We start from the raw sequence: 11,104 nt of genomic DNA on the forward strand, positions 1-11,104 counted from the left end.
AGTCAAAACAATTTCCTAAACCTGCTCCACTAGTTCGTAAGCCCTGTCTAAATTTATGATCCAAATATGAAGTTATGTATCCAGATCTTTAGGTTTTTCTTTTGGATCCGTAAGTTTCAAATTTTAGGTATTTTAATCTCTATGGGACCTGATAAATCATGAGTGATTTATTATAAACTTGTAATTCTTGGGTTACAATATGGAAAATATTAACAAAAATATGTGTAGGAGAAGCTCTAACTGCATGCAGGTTCTTCTGAAGGATCTGCATACAGTATATGCACAATCAACTAGGCTTATTTCTGATATTTATTCACTCTCTTGTATGAGTTGAGCATGTTCAAGTTAGGCAAAAGACAAAACAATGCACATAAAATTAAATGTGAGAACAAACATAAAGGTTTCTAATTCCAGAATGACTGTAAGCCTGTTCTGTAGTTAAAGATAAGGTGATCACACCATTTTTCTGGAATGCAACAGTATGGCAACAAGTGCTGTTATTATCTGTAATGAAGTGCTGAAGCTTTGGCAAAGAGGGGTTGTCCCCATTAGGTGAGCACATAAAGCTAAAGGAATACAAATACCAACTAAAGCAAAACAGTTTGGTGGTGGGGTATGAATGGCACAAGAACACTCAAGTACAAAGATAGAGACAAGACAACCATATGACAGCTGGCATGGAAAATGATTGGCTTATCCAACATCAATTACATTCACCTTCATTTTTGCCATCACAATCATAAAAAAAAAAAAAAGGTTATTGACCATGATTCAGTAATTTAACTGCTCTTTTGGCATTTAAGTTTAGACCATGTCCTTGGAGTACTCTTGCTTTTCTTACCAGCCATGAAGCATTCTCTCTTGCACTCAAAAAGTATGCACATGACATGGTGGTGAGTTTTGGTGCTCTGCACCATTAGCCTCTCAAGCAAAACATGGTTGTGAATTCAAGGAATAAATGAAACAATTATTTGGTAACATTTAGATGCTAAAATATCCATCGCATGAAGATAATTATAAGAACTCGTAACCACCTTGCTTACTGGCATATTTTTGTTTTGAATATGTTCAATCCACCAACATCTGTGATTAAGCAAGCTTAAACATAAAACAAAGAAGCTGGTGGTTAGGGAACAAATATTCTGAAAATCTTTTTTTTTTTTTAGGCCTAAATTAGTTCTCTTGGCCTTGGCTAATAAAAATAACTCCAAGTATCAGTTAATTTTGAGAAACAAAAGAGCTTATTTTGATCCTATAACGTAACTATAGTTATCTGGTCCTATTTGTATCCTTTTCTAGCATATCATCCAAAAACACACAGATATGGTTCCAATGTTGGTTAAAGAAGCATAAATTGGTACGAGCTTGCATGTATCCTTGATTCTAATCATGCATAGGTTACTTTGCACTCATCTCAGTTAGATGCAGTTGAACTACTCAAAAATGTTTTTTTTTTTAAAAAAAAAAAAACTCGTAAATGGGTTTTTTTTTTTGGATGAAACTCATAAATGGGTTATAGCTTGTCAGCAAACAAATTTTTGAAAGAAATCACCAAACAAATAGGTTGATCCAAATACGACAGTTCATGGATTCATTTCTATGAACAGTGTGTAAAAGAAAAACCATGGATATGAGAGAGAAGCATGACATAAAAAAATTTAAGAATCTCACTAACTATTAGGATGAACTGAACTTATATGAGAGGTCTAACGAGGCTTTGACACACTGATTCTTACAGCTGAGCTACTTGCTGGACTTGAACTTTCTCTTGGTCAACACATTAGTTTAGTCATGTAAACAACATCCATGGCCAACATGGAATTCATTTGTAGAGAAACTGTAGAAACTTTCAGCAAACCTTTACAAGATTACCACTTTATTTTTAGGTCTCCTATGAAAGTGTATTTTTTGAGAAAAGATCTTGATAAAATTTGATAGTGACTGCGTATACAAATTAAACGTTCCATACTCCAGACGAGTTGTTTACATGAACTCTACGTCACTCACTTCTAAGAGAGCTATAGGTGAAAGTAATGTACAAAGGGATGGAGAATTTCCATTGTTGATGATTAAGATAAGAATAACAAACAAAGGGCAATTTTATCAATTTAATTAGCCATGATTGGTGATTTTAGCTGGTAGCAATGCAACTAAGACACAAAAATGAACCTCTATCGGTTAATAAGACCAAAAAAAAAAAGGGACTGTGAATAGGTGCTCTAACCATGTCTAGAAAGATTTATTAGTGATGCAAAGCAGTGTGGAATGTCACATTCTTGGAGGCATTGCACAATGAGACATTCGGAGTGGAGCAAAGGAACTTCTTTGAAAGCTGTGTCTCGCTACCCATGGCGTGTATAGATTTCTTGTAATCTCTATCTAGAATTTTTCTTGTTCTCATTTAATCCAATGTTGACATCTGGATTATGAATCCTTACTTATCATGCATGGACATGATACAAACTTAATCAAAGCCAACATTCTCTAGTTTTTCCTTCCCCACATTCCTCCATGCTATTTTGAGTCTCTGCCTTCCTCATCTCAATCCTACTTTGGTATACCACAATTCTGGTGCACACACGCACACAAGAGGTCCCTATGCTGAGTGATGAGGAAGGGGCTCCCATGCATCGCAATAAAGCATAATTTAAAGATATATCTATCTGTTTAAACCTTGCAAACACTGATCAAGGCTTAATTATTTTACCTTTTCAGTAAACCAAGGCTTCATTATAAGGTAAAAGCTTCACATCTACAAATCACAGAGAATGCTGATTATAGAAAAGCTGGTGTGTTTCTCAACGATAACTGACAATTGTTGCAAAGTGATTTAGACCTTACAGAATTTCTGAATTAAAAAAAAAGAAAAGAAAAAAAAAACAGAATTTAAAGGTTGTAACATTGGAACAACTAATTTTGATAAATACTGTAAATAATGGCTACACGTATTAATGCTGTAGTCAAGTTATGATAAGATCTAGACATTTCTAAATAGAAATTGATGCCTCTTGATGTATCTTGAACACATTTTGGGACCACCATAATGCAACTAAAGTCTTAACAGAAAATATGGCTGGGTTACGTAGTTTTACTCAGCCTGCCATGTGTCAGACCTACACATTCACTCTTATGGTTGCCATAGATTTTTTTTAAAAAAATATTCATTGCAATGGTGATATCATGTCAAATTTATAATAAATCAATAAAAATCTTTATATTTCATTAATTATCGTGTATTACATCAATTCTCATGAATAATACTCCACATTATCCCTGTGTATTTCATCCATTTTTAATTTTTTATTGATTTGTTACAACGGTGACATATCACTGTTGCAATGAATATTTTTTCGATTTCTTAGGACTTGGAACATTGCTGCCTCATGCGTGTACTGCCGCTAAGTTTGATATTTTCTGATAAAAAATATACTAATGATTGCCTCTATGCTGCTACCCTGGTCCTTAATACTGTTCCGAAGTCAATCTTTTTACACTAGGAAAAGACCATCCCTGAACTACCGGTTGGACCATCCTTTAGCTGATATATATCCATCCTTCAGTTGGTTAACATCTATGATTGCAATGCACTGAAGTCTGGGCCAGGGCACTAGGAGAGATTCCTAGAACTGCTCTATCTATCTCTCCCTCCCTCCCCCCATTTGGAAAAAATTAACATGAATGAGTCCTTTCATAATAATTGGGCCAATCATATGGCACTACGTTACCTTTCAGTTTTTTGGTGAAGTTTCCTGGGGGGTTTGGATCCAAGAGCACACTCATCATTGTTCTTTCTAAGGTCACCGGGACCACCCCATCCTATAGATACAAATTGGCGTTTACTTTCTGACCCCCGTTAAAATTTAACTTTACCAGTGAAAACAGCTGCACCCGTTTGCTTGCACAACTTCCATGCATGTATGCATGCATGCATTTATATATTATAACAGGCAGTCAGGATAAGGCTTGCTGGTTATATTTGCCATTCCACAAAGACATTGCATAACTGTATCATATGATTTCCCATTAGATTTTCTTCTTCCTCTTCTTCTTCTTCTTTTTAATTTTTACAGCTAACACAAGAACAGAGTGAAAATATAGAGACAGACATACATATTTGGTCTGTAACAAGGCAAATGAACAGGCAAATCATAACCTGAAACTTTCACGGCAAATGACGATCCCTTATTACAGTCATTCATTGCATGAATTAGTTACGAAAGTCGCTAGGTGCCAGTCTTAGCACTCCATTCCATGACAGGCTTCACAATGAGAACTTCATCAAACTTCTGCTCTGTTGTCTCAGGCTTCAGCACATGTATTATGAGATTACCTGTCACAGTCCGAGGTCATCTTCATCATAACAAGTTACAAATTTCACTGCAAAAATAAAAAAACGGGTCCTGAAGCTCAAAAAGTAAACACTTATGTCTAAAGATGCACGATGAGAATAGCCACAAATAAGCCACATCTATCCTTCCTCTTGGGTTATATCAGTGGTATTCGGCTTTGCTTTTTTTTTGTTTGTTTGTTTGTTTGGTTTTGTTTTGTTTTGTTTTTTTTTTTTTTTTTCTGTTTTCCTATATGAAAATTTAAAGGAAAATGAAGAATGGAAGAAGAAGACGACGGAAGGGCTTGCACCAATTTGGTGTAGGTTGCTCCACAGCTCTCCGCCGGCCAGTACTCCAACCACGCAGTATCATGGTCAGTGGGGTTCATACCACCATGTTATATCACAATCAAGTGGTGCACATCCATTGTTGGAAGCTGTACTGTCCATTTGCCTATGATTTCACAACAATTATATGGGGTCCACCTTAAGGATGGTGATTTCCTTTTTTTTTTTTTTTTTGGTAACAAAGGATGGTGATTTCAGGACCACTGCTGACTGCTGTACTGCACTAGGACCAGGTGAAATTTATTCACGACTTTCCAAGTACTATCTTGGTTTCCGACACTTTTGGCTCATATATCTTAGAGGCCATTTATTAATGCCGTTCTAACATAAGCTTTGATGTGGGAATGTAACTTTACAGATGGATAGCATAAGACTTGCTGGTTAAGGTCAGCCTCCGATAATGAATGTTATAGCATTATAATAACCGTCATAATGATTACTGCAAACTTATGAAATACGCACTAAATAATGGCCATAGTATTTTTCATTAAGTATCAGCACACAATCATTCCAATCCAACATTCTATTTTGGCTTGCAGTCTTATTTGGCTCTTTCTTATGTTTAGCAAGTCAACACATATTCATATTTGGCTGGCACTCCTATTTGGTCTTTCTCTCTTATTTGGTCTTTCTCCTTGTTTAGCTATTCTACATTTGGTTTCTCTTTACTTAGTATGTAATCGAGATATTCCTTCTTCTTGTAATTGCTACAATAGCTAGACCTTGTAATCTATATATACTCTTATTGGAGAACAATGAAATGTAAGAATTAGAAATTATCCTCAATAAAGATATTACCTTCTTTATTAAGTAACGCACCATTTAAATATAATGTTATGTACATAAACAACTATTTTATACTTACATATATGATATTTTTATTTGTATATGATGTAATTAATGGTAGATATGTCCAAACAAAATTATAATAATTGTTTTTTTTTGTCATAAGTTGTCATATGGCTAATACCATGAAATCAAAGTAGCACTAGTTTTTAAATTCTCTTAGCTGAATAACAGCCATAATAAAATCATAAAAACCCAAATCATTTTAGGAATATGGTCATTCAGTGATCATAATAGCATTATTAGAACCATTGCTAAGATACATTACGTAAACTTTTGTTCAAATTTAGATGCCAAGAAGGTGTATGAAACTAAATGAAATAAAAAATCTTAGGTTAATTATGTAGATTGGCAGATAGTTTTTATTTTTTTTTCCTAACTCACTGTAACAGATTGACAAGGTGAGGAATAGGTCTTAAATATTGAAACAGGTTGAAAAATCAGAAAACAAGAAAGAAAGCAAAAAAAGAACCATATGGAGGTTTAAAAAGATCCTCTCCTTTCAAGTAGGGAAAAGAGATTAATCCCTGGAGCTGCATTAACAGGACATAGCCTTTCTTTTAACAGACAGTTTTTAAGAAAAATTATGTAATTGTTTCCCTCATACACCAGTCACATGTAAAATGGATCTTTTTTTTTTTTTTTTTTTTAAGAGACAGAGACAGAGACAATAATGTAATATGGATGTGAATACTGCAATTCTGAAATATCCACCAAATTAGATACTCCAGTAAATGATAGAACTTATACACACTCAGTGCAAGTTGGTTTATGGTATAATATCCATGTGTCCTATCTTAGATAATGCTGGACCAGATGACAGCAAAAAGCAAATTTTTTGAGGATAAAATAATCCAAATTTGGTGTCTAATGTCCTTGATTTCTTGCTGCAGCCTTCCATACTCTAGGTTCCATAAAATTTAATAGTAAGCACCAATATTATGTTAATGTTTCTCTTCAAATATTCAAGTCATCAATTCTAAAAGACTCTTCATATTGTCCACCAAAAGATGGGCATTCATTCCTTACTAATGAATGCTTATCTACCAGCAAATAATTCGCGAACCAGGTCGGCTCTCACCTGCTCCTTGACATTCAACCATCTCATCATTAAGGATCTCAGATGATCAATGTATCGCAAAACCAAGACAGCATATTCCATCGGATAACGTATTTTGGTGGCCCAAATGCCTCAAATTATTCGGTCATTATTCATAAGGTGGGAGGATTCCCGTCAGGACCACATGAAGTGTGGATACTACATATGTAGATACATATATACGTATGTCCATATATACAAATTTTATGTGCATACAAATTTATGTTTCAGCTATAAAAGAACAGCATGCTTCTTGCGAGCACAAAACTGATGTGCCACCCTTTGAAGGAGCAAAAAGAAAAGGTGACCTAAAGATTATACACCCCACCACTGTAGTGGTAGTCCGGTAGAATGAGCCTTTGCCTTCTAATCAAGTGATCCAGATTCGAGTCACGATGGATGCTATGGCTTCGATGGTGGTGCTGGGGTGACGTACTTATCCGTTGGGTTCGCCCATATAGTAGGGAGGAGGACGTCTGTTGCCCAAAAATTTGATATTCTCTAGCGGGATCTGGGGTCTTATGGTCACGCCCAGAGAAGTAGCTACATCGCCCCCACACCCCCATCCAAAATCCCTTTTTGGTTTGCCCAAAAAAAAAAAAAAAGATTATGCACCCCTCTATTTGAATGACGTCTGATTCATATATATATTAGATATCTAACTAATAAATTATCCAAGAATGGTATCTGCATGCTGAAATTTAAGAAGAAAATTATGGTCATAATATGTCCAGCAATCAATGTGATACCTACTTGTAAGCAGAGGATTACTAGTCAATAAGATGCATTAAGACTAGAGAAGAAAATGGTGCGCAAGAAATTTACAGTCCTTTGTCCAGACCATCACCCTAAGTGCAAAGGATTTCTTATGCCAGTCTTTTATCTGTAATTTATGAATCATCAAGGGAAGAGATAATTTTCTTATTGTGAAGCAAGCGCATTCAAGAGACAAATCAATAATGATCAAACTTCATTCTACCATCTAGGGATGCAAACGAGTCGCTTGCGAGCGCTACTTGAGATCGACTCAACTCAATTATTATCGAGTTCGAGTAGCTCGATACTCGGCTTGAAAGCTCGCAATCTATTAGAGTTTATATATATATATATATATATATATATATATATATATATATCTTATTAGTAGATTAAGGTTTGATTTCGAGTTCGAACTCAAGATCAAATATGGCTCAATTGATATTTGAGTTGAGTTAAGTTGATTTCAAGTTTTGTCTATTTTTCATCGAACCGACCTCGAGTTTGAGATATTAAGGCTTGGTCGATCTCAAGCCGAGTTTTGAGTCCAAATATTTTGAGTCGAGTTAAGCTCAAACTTTGAACTACTAGATTCGGCTCGGCTTGATTGCACCTCTACTATCATTTATGTCCAACATTTTATAGAGTAGAAAATTTCTTGCTTCAAAGCATATACTTACCATCTTTTGGAACTCTATGCAAATTCCTCTTAAGATTTTCCATAAAAAAGATAATGTTCAAATTCTTTAGATACAGAACATCAGAAGGTCACACCAATATTAGATGTATGCTCAATAAACTAAGACAAAGATAATGATTCAAAAACTATTATTATAAAATATTCTAAACTTATAAATTATATATATTAAATAGTATAATATTGTAATGTAATAGCATAATATAATAGGAATATAATAATATTATATCACTAAAATATGATTATGATGATATAACAATGAGAGTAACATCGTATTGTCTTAATATTAGTATAATATATATAATGAAATATAATAATATATTATTATGCTAATAATATTATTATAATATACTAATATGATAGTATTATTATAATATGATATTATAATAATATTTTATATTAATATAATATAGTGTAAAATATTATTGATCTATAATTTATATATTTTATTTTAATTTAAATATTATAATAAGTAATATAATAACTACAAAGTTTAGTGGTATTTTGGTCACACAATGGCTTTCTGATAGTTTTTAGTAAGTATTTTCAGGAAAAGCTCCAAATTGAAACTTTTATCAAATAGATATTTTTAGTTTTTAGGAAGATTAGAAAGTTGTTTCAAAATTTTTCACCAAATGCTGATATATAATTGAGAATAAATTTTAAAGTCTAGAAAGGAATAAACTTTATTAGAAATCCACTAGGGGCCAAAGAGCTTTAAATTGCTCTTTCTTGGTGGCTTCAAGTGCCAGCTCAATCCATCCCTCTCGCAAAGCAACCTTGCCTTCCTTTCTCCGCCTAATAAATTATATATGCAAATCAAGAAAGAAAGAATCAATTAAGATCAAAAGCGATTTTTAGGTCAAGATTTGGAGATGAGAGATTACTTATAGAAAGCAAGGAGGAATCTATCGGTGAAGGGGAGAAAGAACGGAGACATTGGAGTTGCTTTTTTGGGAATTAGAACAGAAGATTTTTTAGTTTTTCCCACATCCTAGGGTTTTAGTGTTCAAGATGATGGGAGGTGTTGAGATGAATATCCAAAAGACCGACTAGGATAGTCGACGAGGATATCAACCGACAATCCTCTGAAAGATCGATTAGGATAGCTGACAAAGATATCGATCGACGATTCTACTTGAAGTATAATTGACTAAGTCAGGAGACGATTCATATAGCCTGACTATTCTATAGTGTGGTATTCTACTAACTATCTTATTCGATATTCAGTTGGGATATCTCATTAGCAAATGATCGAATATTCGTAACCATAATTCTTGGCCCTGGGAAAGTAGGAAGTGAAAGATGGTTGCTCAACATGGGCATTAACTGCCCATAAGTGTCAGGTCATGGGCAAAGGTAACCTTCCACTAATAATCCATTACTCATCCATAACTCTCATGTTCGGGAGTAATGATCAACGACTACCAGATAACCGCACCTCCATCTTATAAAAGGGAGGTAAGAGGGGGACCAAGGTAAGCAATTTTTTAAATAATTTTGTTCTTCATTTCTATGCCATCATCACTATAATTTCTTGATTGTTTCTTTTCTCTAATTGACTTAGACATCGCAGAATCTTCCATCGGATAAACTACAGCAAGTGGACTTTCTGTACAGGTTAATTCTCTGTTCGCCAATCAGGTGCCTTCTCCTTTGCGGTAGTTCGAGTACCTCACCAAAGTTTAGCGGTAACAATTTGATGCATCAGATAGAAAAAAGTCATACAGTTATCCCCAATAAGAATCATTGCAAAAATCAGGGCACAAAATACATCAACTAGTTCCACCAAACGGTCATCATGGCATGAAGCACCTCCAGTGCCCAACATAGAGCCCAGTGCTTTGTGATCGGTTGTCAAGTTTGCAGTACTTATGCAGCAGGTTAAAATCTTGACAGAGGCCGTTCACAGTCTTCAATAGACTGTAGAACGACAACAGCAGCACCAACAACCGATGGAGCTGGCATCGTAAGTTATGTCATCAAGGCACAGTTGATGTGCCCCTTCTCCGCATCGCCAACATACTCGGCACTCATATCATGTCGATCCACAACCTCCTCGACACTCATATCGTGCTGATTTGTGACATATTCGACATCTGTGTCATGCTAATTCAAAAGAATGACGGTCTCCTTCTCCTCGATGGGCATCCAAAAAGGAGAAGTGACCACATTCTCCTTCTAGTTCTTTCGGAGAAGATTCTACATCTGGATATTTCTGTCATCCTGATGAATCACAATGATGGTTCGATGACTACGACCACAAGATACGAGAAATCAACCACCGACTTGCACAGTTATAGGTGGATAATTGAGGTTCTCCGACAACGGTACCAAAATTTGATGCGTTGTCGTAGCACATCAAAAATAATTCAACTCACTACTATATAGATAGGATGAGTCAGGATCATATCTACAGAGACCGTGTTTAGTTGTATTCGAGTAATTTAGATTTAAGTTGAAGAAGAGTAAAAATTAATTAATTAAGAGACTATTAAATGAAAGAGCAAGTAAATAAAGAACTAAATAAAGTTTGATTTCAAATATGAAGATAGATTCTCAGGATCTCAACTGTCTTCTTGCTAGATAGCTGGTACTCTTCTTAATATGCCTTATATTGGTATCCAGTTAATAAAGATATAACCTATCTTTGAGAGCACGGCGCGTATCCTTGGATCACAGTCCGTCTCTTAAAGTTATAAGCTAGTTAAAATTATTTAGATATATAAACCAATAAATCTATGATCGATTTTCAAGTATAGTCTATCTCGCTGAGCACGGATCATATCTTTAGATCACGATCTGTCTCTACATAGTCATAGGCTATTCAAAGAGTCGTATCATAGTAGAAATTAAGAACACAATAAATAAAAAACATGCATAAAGATGAAGAAATAAGGCCAATCTTTTATTGCATAATAAAAAAAATATAAAAGATGAAGAAATAAAAATACTATTATTATAAATAGTCCAGCGATTTTCTGAGAAGATGGAGAACTAGCCAATCATAGAGATGTTGAAGACTAAAATT

The sequence above is a fragment of the Elaeis guineensis genome, chromosome 13 (assembly GCF_000442705.2).
Source record: "Elaeis guineensis isolate ETL-2024a chromosome 13, EG11, whole genome shotgun sequence".
Taxonomy (NCBI): Eukaryota; Viridiplantae; Streptophyta; class Magnoliopsida; order Arecales; family Arecaceae; genus Elaeis; species Elaeis guineensis.